A 12,230-nucleotide genomic window follows, 5' to 3' on the forward strand; every position below is an offset into this window, starting at 1 on the left:
AATTAAGGGCTGAATTTAATACCACCGAGTCCCTGTGCATCATAAAATGCATCATGAGCTTCTGTAGCCATGAGGATGTAGTGGGGAGGGGGGGGGCACCGTACTTCCCAGGTGAATGCTCTGGAAAAACAGCAGAAGCAAAGCAGATTATGGCAAGCCTACTCCCTCTAGAGGCACACACACCTCCATGTGTACTGACGCTCACACGAACCTCTGCACACACACTCAATGCATCCAAACAGATTGGGAACGCAGCAGAAGTGCATATTTTTGAGCACATGCATGTATGATTAATTTTGTGTGACAATGATGCACAACAGAAGGGCAACCGAGGGCAGGGGTTAACATCCAGGTCCTTGTTTCTATGATACAGAGATAATTGGGCCTTCAACAATCACAGCAAGCTGACAGTCAGCCTCTAACAAAGTGTGCAAGAGACAAAATGACACCCTGACACATCCTGCCAATGTTGTGGCCTGGCACTTCCCAGGCAGACAAATGATCACCAACCTTCTGCTGACATTTCAAATGCTTAATTGGAGATAATGCCCAGCAGCTGTCAAAGAGAAACTGGACAAAGACTGACGTCTAAACCCAGACTTTAGCTACTTTCAGATCCCGCTGACATAATCAAAGATATGCAAGGTTAAAAAACAAGGGCTGTAAGTTTTCAAATATCAACAATTGCAACCCTTGATTTGCAGAGGTGATGTGATTAATGCTTATTGGGAACACTACGAGCTGCCTGTTACCAGGAGTAAATTAGGCATGGAGGAGAATTTTGTTCAATTTGCATTTTGAAGCAAACATGATCCCCAAATCATGGTCCCCAAGCACAGCTCAAAGTGTTGGTGCTGACCTTTAAAGCCTTAACGGCCTCGGCCCAGAATACCTAAAGAAGCGTCTCCACCCCCATCACTCAGCCCATACACTGAGGTCCTCTTCCGAGGGTCTTCTGCTGATTTGCTGAATGCAAGAAACGAAGTTACACAGAACCAGACAAAGGGCCTTCTCGGTAGTGGCGCCCTCCCTGTGGAGCACCCTCCTTTCAGATGTCAAGGAAATAAAGAACTACACAACTTTTAGAAGAAATCTGAAGGCAGCCCTGTATTGAGAAGCTTTTAATGTTTGATGTCTTATTGTGTTTTTACATATGCTGTAAACTGCCCAGAGTGGCTGGGGAAACCCATACCATCCAACATTTCTTTGATGAAAATAGGGATGTCCCATTCCATAATGATAAATTTACTATTTATACCCCAAACATCTTACTGGGTTGCACCAGCCACTCTGGTGCACATATAAAAACAGAATAAAACATTAAACATTAAAAAAAAAACCTTCCCTGTACACAATTTCCTATACAGATGGCTCGGGGGTCGGATAACTATACTCTCCAACGTTTCTCCAATGAAAATAGGGACATCCTAAGGAAAAGCAAGACATTCCAGGATCAAATCAGAAATTGAGGTGGATTCTCTAAATCAGGGACATCCCTGGAAACTAGGGACACTTGGAGGGTCTGGAAACCCAGCCAGACCTGTTCTCTATTTTGCCCAACCAAAGGTGGCAACCCCAGTCCTCACTGCCATCATGCCTCACCCGCATTTCATCCTAGTAAGTGTGTTTATATGTGTTGGAAGCCACCCCAAGTGGCTGGCACAACCCAACCATATGCGCGGGGTATAAATAATGAATACCGTTTATTATATTATATTATAATACCAAAATGTGCAATTTTAGGGATAAAATGCATGCAAAATGAATACTTTAGGGGAAAGTGCACACAAAGATACCTGAAACTGCTGCCCTCCAATGCAGTAAAACAAATCCGTAGGAAATAGGATAGAATAGACTTATGGTTGAATGTAATTTTAATTTGGTTTAAGTATTTCTGTGATTTTAAGATGTTTTAAACAGTTTTTAAGAGTCTGTAATACTGTGTTCCAATATTAATGTTGGGTTTCGATTGTTGTAACATGCCCTGAGATCTTAGGGTAAAGGAAGGAAAATTAATAATAATAATAATAATAATAATAATAATAATAATGTATGCAAAACTGACAAAAAATTGAAATAGGCTGATCCACCCACTTCTAACTTGAATATATATCCACACATAGCAGTATTTTGCATTCTTACTAGTAGTGGTTCTCCGGGGTCTTGGGAAAAGGTCTGTTGCAACACCTGGTCACCTCCTTCTTTTAACTGGGAAAGCCTGGGATTGAGCCTGGTCCTTTGATCTGAAAAGCATGTGCCGTGCCACTGAAATATGGCTCAGAAAGAAGCTCTGGCCTCCCACTCCATGCCCCATTGCAAATTAAAGTGTCTCTAGTCAAATTGTCCTCAGCATTTTCAGAGTACCAGCTTTGCGAGTGTAACATAAACAAATCACACATTTCACATCCAACGGGGGGAAAAGCGGAACACTGAGAATCATATACTGTATGATGTTTTCTCATCCCATGGGTAGAAAATTGTGAGAATCCAGCATCTCGCAGTGAAATTGTCCATGCTGATAAGAGAAGCAGCCAAGGTCAGATTCTCCCTACACAATAATGCCTTGTTACACAAGTTGAATCTTACAAAGCATCTCTTTGGACCAACAAAACATGGAAGGGAGCTTGTTTTGCCCCAGGGCTCTGAAATCAAATTGCTGGTGATGCAGCAAGGAATCTTAGAATAGGGCTGGTCCTGCGAGAACTGAACAAGCAATTTTTATGAAGTTATGTCAGTCACCAGAAGAGGATGTGGAGTCTCCAACAGTGGCTCCATGCCATATGGCAGGAATGGGGAATCTGTGACTTTCCAGAAGTTTTTGGACCAGAACTGAAGGCCCAGCATACCTTCAGGATAACTTGAGCCCTTCTTTTCCAGCTGAATAACTGAGAACATCTGGAGGAACACTGCTAGGTATCCTCTGGGTTACAATAGTCCAGCTATCCCCAGGTAGAAACTGGGCATTTAGTGTTGCTGGCCCCAATCTTTGGAATACTCCTCCAGCAGGCAAAGAGGAGCAGGCCCACAGAGGACTCAAGGAAAGGGCTCATTCTTCACCCACCTGGTCTGCGCTCTCAGCTGCAAATAAGCCAAGACACAAGGCCTCAACCTTCCAAGAGGGTCACTGTTCCTTTGACACCACCATTTAGTAGGGCTATGCAGTGGATTCTGCCAAATCCTCATCTGAATTGAGCAAATTTGGGAGGATCAAGACAGCCAAGGATTGTTCCAGGTTGGGACAGGCTGCCAGAAGAAATCTGGGGTGTCAGGTAGGGAGGCTGCACCAACATGTTCACTGCAGAGAATGTGTGAACCCTCTGATCACCAACTGGTCAGTGGAGGATATGATCCTGCAGGCTGCTCTTTTATAAGCACCTTCCCCACAGGGAAGGTACTTGTGAAACAACATATGGAATAACTGAATTCTGCTCTTGGTCAGGGAGAAGGACATGCAATGGGATGGCACTCTGCTGAAGTCACAAACATGAGGAAGGAAGGATAATACTTAATAAATATATCCTCTCCTAGCATCTATTAACACCCCAACAAAGTTGTCCTCCCACCACTTTTGCAACCTGGACCTAGGGCTATTTTGATCTGTGGTGGAATCAGGCTCAGGACTGCCCAAATCAGCTCTGTGCTTCATTAATGTGTGCTTCAAGACCATGGACAGCACTGCAGTTGCAGGAAGGAACACTGTTGCTTCAGCACTGACTGCCAGAGGTTTCTATTCTGATCTGGATGACCCAGAATAAATTTGTGTCTTCTGATTGCTGCATCCTATTAGTTACAGCAGTGGCTTTCAACCAGTGTGCCGTGGCACCCTGGGGTGCCTTGAATGATAGTCAGGGGTGCCCTTCTCTGATGCCCTCTCGCATCTCTGCCTCCCAAAGACTTGGGCGGCTGTTTGTCACAGCTGCCCTGGCTACAACTCCCCAGGTGAATGGTGCCTCTGGGGCTGGCCTGGGAGGGCTTCCCAAGCCCCTGTGGGACAGTGTGAGGAGGCATCTCTTGGGGGGGCAGGGGCACAGCTCAGAGTCGAGGGGAGGCAGCAGCAGCTTCCCAAAGGACTCCCAAGGAGAGGGGAGAGGGGAGGAGGCTGAGGGAACGCTCCACAAGGGAGGGTGTTTGAAAAAGGGTGAGAGGCTATCAGCTCTGCAGGCAAAGGGTGACATAACTGGGCTCCTGAGCCATACAGGGGTGCCTCAGAATGAATGGAGTTGGTCAAAGGAGCCATGGACTCAAAAAGGTTGAATACCTCTGAATTACAAAGTCAGTATCATGCAGGCTCTAGTTCCCTTTTTAAGTGGAAATGCTTTTGGCTGTGTGTATTTGGTTGCTGGATGCTCTGTAAGGCTTTCTTGATCCTCTGAAAAAGAGCATTCCATTTCTAAGGGTCCCTGGGTAAAAGTGCTCCAGAACTACTGCTGCTTAAAGCCCATGGACTCATAATCCAGGGGTGGCCAACTCCCAAGAGACTGTGATCTACTCACAGTTAAAAACTGGGAGTGATCTACCCCTTTTTTAGGGTTCAGGTCAAAGTTGTTGAGCTTTCTTAGGAAGGAGGAAGGCCCAACTTGGGAGGGTTGGGTCAAAGTTGTTGAGTTTTTTAGGGAGGAGGTACCAACCAAACCAAACCAAAGTAAAGTTAATTGTGAGGACTAAGCCTTTACACAAATATCTACATAACAGGAGGAGATAAAATGTTGAGCTTTTTTTAGGGGAGCCATAGTTGTTCAGCTTCTTTTGGGGGAGCCAATGATATACCAGTGATCTACCGCAGACTTTCCGTGATCTACCGATAGATCACGATCTACCTGTTGGACATGCCTGTCATAATCCAATACCATGGCACTGGTAGAGCACCTGCTTTGCATGCAGAAGGCTTCAATACCATCCATCGCCAGGTAGGACTGGGAAAGACCCCCATCTGAAACCTTGGAGGGCCACTGCCAGTCAGGGTACACAAGCATGCTAGATGGACCAATGGTTTAAATCATTTTAAAGCCACTTACTATGTTCCTATGACAGGGGCAGGGAAAGTGAGATGGAACATTTTCAGCACTGCTTTAGTTTGTGCAGTTTTGCATATTTGATTGTTTACTTAGATTTTTATTTCCTATTTGCTTGTAAGCCACCATGGATATGTTATTAATTTAAGGGTGGTACATTAGGAAGGAAGTAGTCCATGGTCAAGGCTTACTCCTGTGTCTACAGCAGAGACATGGAACCTCAGGCCAAATACAACCCTCCAAGGTTTTCTATGTGGCCCCCAAGAAGTATATCTAGAAACTAGCCTGCTGATCGCCAAAGAATTGATGCTTTTGAATTATGGTGCTGGAGGAGACTCTTGAGAGTCCCATGGACTGCAAGAAGATCAAATCTATCCATTCTTAAGGAAATCAGCCCTGAGTGCTCACTGGAAGGACAGATCGTGAAGCTGAGGCTCCAATACTCTGGCCACCTCATGAGAAGAGAAGACTCCCTGGAAAAGACCCTGAGAAGGAGAAGGGGACGACAGAGGGCGAGATGGTTGGACAGTGTTCTCGAAGCTACGAACATGAGTTTGACCAAACTGCGGGAGGCAGTACAAGACAGGAGCGCCTGGCGTGCTCTGGTCCATGGGGTCACGAAGAGTCGGACATGACTAAACGACTAAACAACAACAGCCTGCTGTACGAAGATAAAAACTACATTTGTTTTTCTGCTCACATTTGTCTCTGATTTCAACCACCATTGGCATGTGTGTCCCCCGCCCAAGATTTCCCTGAAGGGAATGTAACCCTGAGGCTGCACAAAGTCCTCCACCCCTAATCTACAACTTAACACTAAGCTCAAAATATGGCTAGGAGATAAACTGCCCTTTGATTCAGACCCTTAACTCCTTCCTCATGGTGAACATAAACTCTTAGCCTGTGAAAGAGAATGGCATGGATGGTCCAAGGCTTAAATCTTTCCACCCTACTGTCTGAATCCTTTTTTGCTTCTTGCCCTTCAAATCATGGAATAAAGCCATGCCACAGATCTTGTTTGCCATGTGCTTCCATGCCCACAATGTCCATTCAAAGAGAAGGAATCTAAGTGTCACTACCAATCGATGTCCATGTTAGCCACCAGCCCTGCTGCCCCACTCATTAGAAACAATTTACATGCTGCACATCAGTATGACAGCTCTAGCGAGGGATTTGTTTAGCTAATTTAGAGTAATGGAGAAGAGAAATTAATCACATTAACACTGATGCTCCCTGGCACAGTAAGGCGAAGGCTACACACCATGGCATGCACCTGTCATTTCTGACTCCTGTGCCACCCCTTCCCAGATCTCTGTACCTCTCTGCCCCTGAGCAGGGAGTTTAGTGCTATAATCACAGGCCCAGGATATCAGGACAGGAGCTGCCAGCAAAGAGGAGGAAGGAACACAAGTGCTCACAGCAAGGTTAAAGCACACAGGCTTATCCTTTCGAAGTACTCCAGAGTGCTGATGTGTCTGAAACAAAGGGGAAGTGAAGCAATGGAGGCTACAGCAATTGGGACAGAACAGCACTCATGAGCTTCGGGGGTGGCTTTCATCTAAGGAAGCAAACCCACAGCTTTCTGTAATGTGACCTCAGGCCACTTCTTTATTAATCATTCATTATGTCAGTAACAATGGGATGCAGGAAGCCGCTGTATACAGCCCCACCAAAACCCCTCATTTATGTAAAAGGCATGGCAGGAGTTTGCCCAAAGATGCAGAAGGCATAAAACAATAGCACCAGAGGATGGAGATCCAATTATCCCATCACCAACTGGAGCTGGTCAGGAATTTTAAAACTCATTCTTTAAAAAGAAGAAAGTGACATGACACCAAAGGAAACTCGGTTTCATAGAAGTTAAGGAAAAATGTATATATTTGCACATACTGTATGTTGCACAATTTATTTTGTCTTACCTGGTCATGGACAAAGCTCATAGAATTGTTGGCTCTTAGTGGGTGACTGGGACACCATCTAATCCAACCCCTGATTGTTCTGGAATATCAAAAATGAAAGCATCCCCGAAAGATGGCTGCCCTCTGTGGAGTAGAGCATCTAGTTTGCATGGATAATGTCCCAGGTTCAATTCCCAGCATCTCCAGGCAAGACTGGGAGATGCTGCCCCAAAGCTGGGATAGAAGCTGCCAGTCAATGCTGAGCTAGAGGGGCCAATACCCTGTGTTGCTATGGTTGAAGGCTACCAGTGAGGGAGAGTCAGCCAATACCACCAGTAATTAGTTGCATTGTCTCTGTCAGTGAAATCCAACACCGTTTACTTCAGACCTCCTATCTGAGATCAGTTTTAACTGGAGATAGAAGAGATTGAACTTGGAACTTTCTGCATGCAAATGATGTGTTCCATCACAGAGCTATGGTGTCACTGTATACATTTTCTTGGGGGAAATCCCTCCATTCAGTAGCAGCTGGTGAACTGGTGGGCAGAAGATTGGGAAGTCTACAGTAGGAGTCAGAGTGAATGGCAGGCAGAGTTATTCAGGTTTTGCCTCCATCCTCCTCCCTATGTTCTCTAAATGCCCAAGTCATACCACAACTTTTTAGCACCCCTCATTTGGGGAATTTGCAAGTTGAAAAGTCCAACACTAATTCAACTCCCTACTAAGGGAGCGTAAATCCTCCAAAAGCGGCTGATGGAGACTGGGTATTCTCAGTGGCCCAAGAATACTGGTTACCATTGAGTAGCAGGGTTGGAAATGTGGTATGGAGTTGCCTGAACCCTGGAAAGAAACATCTCACAGTGCAACACTTTGTTGTAAGGCCCACTCATAGTAAAAATAATAATTATGTAAGTACAGGTGTACAAGTGCGGAGTAATATTAATACAGTATATGAAGCCCTTTACAACTTGGGAATAGTTTACCTAATGAGATCACTTTACTCCATATACATCCACTCAACCACATTGATCAACAGAACTGGCAGTGTTAAAGATTACTGGTGCCACCTATTCTGCATTTGTAAGAATTCAGTATTTCAGTACAGCAGCACTGTAGTTGGAAACTCCCTGCCTACTGATATCAGGCAGGCACCTTCTCTGTACTCTTAAAGCATCTGCTAAAAACTATGGCAAGTTCTTAAAGAAATGGGAGTGCCTGATCACCTCAGCTGTCTCCTGACAAATCTCTATGTGGGACAAGAAGCTATAGGTAGAACTGGACATGGAATAACTGATTGGTTCGAAATTGGGAAAAGAGTATGACAAGGCTGTATATTGTCTTCCTGCTTATTTAACTTATATGCAGAATTCATCATGTGAAAGGCTGGACTAGATGAATCCCAAGCCGGAATTAAGATTGCCGGAAGAAATATCAACAACCTCAGATATGCAGATGACACAACCTTGATGGCAGAAAGTGAGGAGGAATTAAAGAACCTTTTAATGATGGTGAAAGAGGAGAGTGCAAAATATGGTCCGAAGCTCAACATTAAAAAAAAGAGATCATGGCCACTGGTCCCATCACCTCCTGGCAAATAGAAGGGGAAGAAATGGAGGCAGTGAGAGATTTTACCTTCTTGGGTTCCATGATCACTGCAGATGGTGACAGCAGTCACGAAATTAAAAGATGCCTGCTTCTTGGGAGAAAAGCAATGACAAACCTAGACAACATCTTAAAAAGCAGAGACATCACCTTGCCGACAAAGGTCCGTATAGTTAAAGCTATGGTTTTCCCAGTAGTGATGTATGGAAGTGAGAGCTGGACCATAAAGAAGGCTGACTGCCAAAGAATTGATACTTTTGAATTATGGTGCTGGAGGAGACTCTTGAGAGTCCCATGGACTGCAAGAAGATCAAACCTATCCATTCTGAAGGAAATCAGCCCTGAGTGCTCACTGGAAGGACAGATCGTGTAGCTGAGGCTCCAATACTTTGGCCACCTCATGAGAAGAGAAGACTCCCTTGAAAAGACCCTGATGTTGGGAAAGATTGAGAGCACAAGGAGAAGGGGACGACAGAGGATGAGGTGGTTGGACAGTGTTCTCGAAGCTACGAACATGAGTTTGACCAAACTGCGGGAGGCAGTGGAAGACAGGAGTGCCTGGCGTGCTCTGGTCCATGGGGTCATAAAGAGTCGGACATGACTAAACAACTAAACAACAACAACAACAACAGTTTTGTTTAGCCAAGCCTACTGTGATATGTAAAATGTTGGTGGGTGCTTTTATCTGTTTTTAGTTTATTTTTAATTTTTGTTTAAATTTTTTTGCTGTTAATTATTCTTTATTGATAATTTTATTGTTTCATCTTTTTTGTAAACTGCTTTTTACAATAAAACAGTGTCTTTATTTTACTAAATAAATAAAGCCAAAGTAATCCAGTATAGGTCCCCCAGTTCCATGATTTTCAAGAGTTTCTGAAACAGCAGACAGCAGTCTCCAGAGCTCTGTTGCCAATATATATTCATTTCACTCCAAACCAAAAATAATGAAATCTTTAAAATCCCAATAAAGTCACACTCAAAGTGCAGTGAAGCCACTGCAAATCTTTGCACTGACTTAATTGGGTTAAGGTATCATCCTTAACCAAGAGAGTTTAATTCAAAATTTTTGGATGTCAGAGAAATTTCACCATGTCCCTGTGTGCTGATCACCCTCTCTGTCTATATCTATATCTAAAATCTGTAGGTGTTATGTATTGAAGTCACTGTATATAGTTTTCCCTCGGGTCCGAGGCAGTTGTTTTAGGAGGGAACTTCAGGAGGGAATTTTGAATGATGTTTTGTTTCATTGTTTGAGCCAGCCTCTATAAAAGCAGGCTGGCTCAGCACTTCAGTTCAGTTCTGTCCTGACTCAAATAAAGAGCTGTTTGGAGAATCGCTGTGTCATCTGCTGCTTACCCACAACTTAACACTGGTGACGAAGGTGGGATTGAAGGACAGCAGATCACAGCCAGAATCGGACACGCAATGAGCTGATCACTGAGCTAAATCACTGAGCGAAATAACATTATGAGCTGACTGTTCTGGCTAGAGCACTGTGCACCCTCCATCACCATCAATGCCGCCATCCAGTATCAGTAACGGTAACTAACAAACCAGAAAATTTAACTTTAGTAATTGCTAAATAGCCAAACTGCTTGGTTCAATGGTTATTCTGTTTACCACCTTTAACATTCCAGTGGAATGGCAGTATGTGTGTGTGTGTGTGTGTGTGTGTGTGTGTGTGTGTGTGTGTGTATATATATATATATATATATATATATATATATATATATATATATATATAGTTACCTGGCAGCCATTTTAGCAGGATGCAGCACTGGAAAAGATGGGAGAGAAAACTAATTCCCCCAGTTCTTTCAGGCTCCTCTTGTCTTAGAGCTATTTTCATACCAGCTAGTCATTATAAACAACATTTACAGTAACTTCAAGAATGGGTATACAAGTTTGTGTTTTTCCTCTGTTCTTTCCTTTCCCTTTCTTTTCCCTTTTGTGTTATGTCTTTGTATATTGTAAACATTTAGGCAGGGACTGCCTTGTTTTAATAGATTGTAATTAAGCTTCTCTGAGAGCCTTTTTGGCTGATGAGGAGGTTACAAATGATTTTTATCACTGTCTAACAAAGTGAGCAAATGAGGAGAGGGTGACTGGTTGCTTTGGACAAAACCTTGGTTAAACCATGGTAGTGCCACCTTGGGCTAGATAAAATGACTTTGGGTGCCCATCTGACTCATGTGTGACCTCTAATTTAAATAAACAGTTGAACAAACTTAAAACACCAACCCTTTTCTCAGGCATAAGAACATTACAGAAGGTTGGAAATGATTTTTCATTAGCATATTTTGATCATTTCTCATTCATTTTCACAGACGTTCAAATGAAATACTCTCTTTAAAAAACATGGCATGCAAATGAGAACAACAGCTCCTTCTTCTTAACAATTCATTATCTCTTGATAATATTTGTAAGTAGCTTCTTGGGGGGGGGGGGAGAGAAGCAACAACAAGACTTCATAGACATTAATTCAGAAGGAGATTAATTTCCCACCAGGGAATACGACTATCAAAGGGGAATCATCAAAGTTAGAATACATTAATGCACTTCTTTAGCCTACATGTTGGGGTCTTTTCCCCATTCTCTATCAAGGATAAGTATATCACTCAAACAAATGTTGTCAGTGTTAAAAGACAGCATATTAAGGGGGAGGGGAGATGGGAATTAAGTTGAACAAAATCTACAATTACTGGAGGTTTTCTGTGGTAGCAGTGTTGCATTAGAAAGCACATTAGGAGCACTTTAGGCTAATGTACGTGCTCTGACTCACATGATGCAGGCCTCTATGGATTATACCACTTCATAATAATATAAGGCTATGCTGGGAGTTTTCTGTGTGTTACTTGTCAAGATCAGTCCAGCTGCTGCATTCCTCAACCGAGGACAGAGTTTGCAAACTTCATATTGGATTTTTTTCTTGTTATTTTTTTTAATTATGAATTTGTTAACAAATGAACAAAAAATGTACATACATGATAAAAAGAAAGAGGACAAAGCATTAAAAATTTAAACAATTGACACAGCCTGGAAGGACAAAGATACAGCATTGCTCCAAAGGGATAATAAAGTATTAACTCATACAAAGTTTCCCTTAACAAATAATGAAGATTTGTGAGGAGTTTGCCTCAGTCTTTGATGGAAGCCTTGGTTGCTACACAGACCTGCCAGTCTCACTTCACCTGGATCCTGCTGTCACCCCCATCTGCATGAAGGCCTGGCAGGTTCCCTTCATGCGAAAGGCAAAGATTGACATAGAGCTGGACCACTTCATTGGATAAGGGGTCCTTGAGCCAGTCTCCCATGTCTGGTGGGAAACTCTGATTTTCACCCCCCTCAAGGCCAACAGGGATGTACGAATTTGCACAGACTACAAGTTCACGCCGAGCAAGACACTGCAGCAACATGTGTACCCTGTTCCTGTCGTCAGCCAACTCCTAGCATCCCTGGCTGGCGGGAAAGTGTTCACGAAGCTTGAGCTTGAGCTGGCAGAAGTATACCAGTGTCTACCTGTGGATGATGTTACTGCTGATGCACAAACAATTATGACCCATCAAGGAACTTTCTGGGACAAGCACCTCCAGTTTGGCATCAGCATTGCCCCGAGCATATTCCAGGGCTTGATGGAGAGCACCCTGAAGGGCCTCCCCAGGGTCATTCCAGATTTTGAGTATGTCCTGATCGCCGGAAGCACCACAATGCACTGAGA

Source organism: Zootoca vivipara, chromosome Z (assembly GCF_963506605.1).
Source record: "Zootoca vivipara chromosome Z, rZooViv1.1, whole genome shotgun sequence".
In the NCBI taxonomy this organism is placed as follows: domain Eukaryota; kingdom Metazoa; phylum Chordata; class Lepidosauria; order Squamata; family Lacertidae; genus Zootoca; species Zootoca vivipara.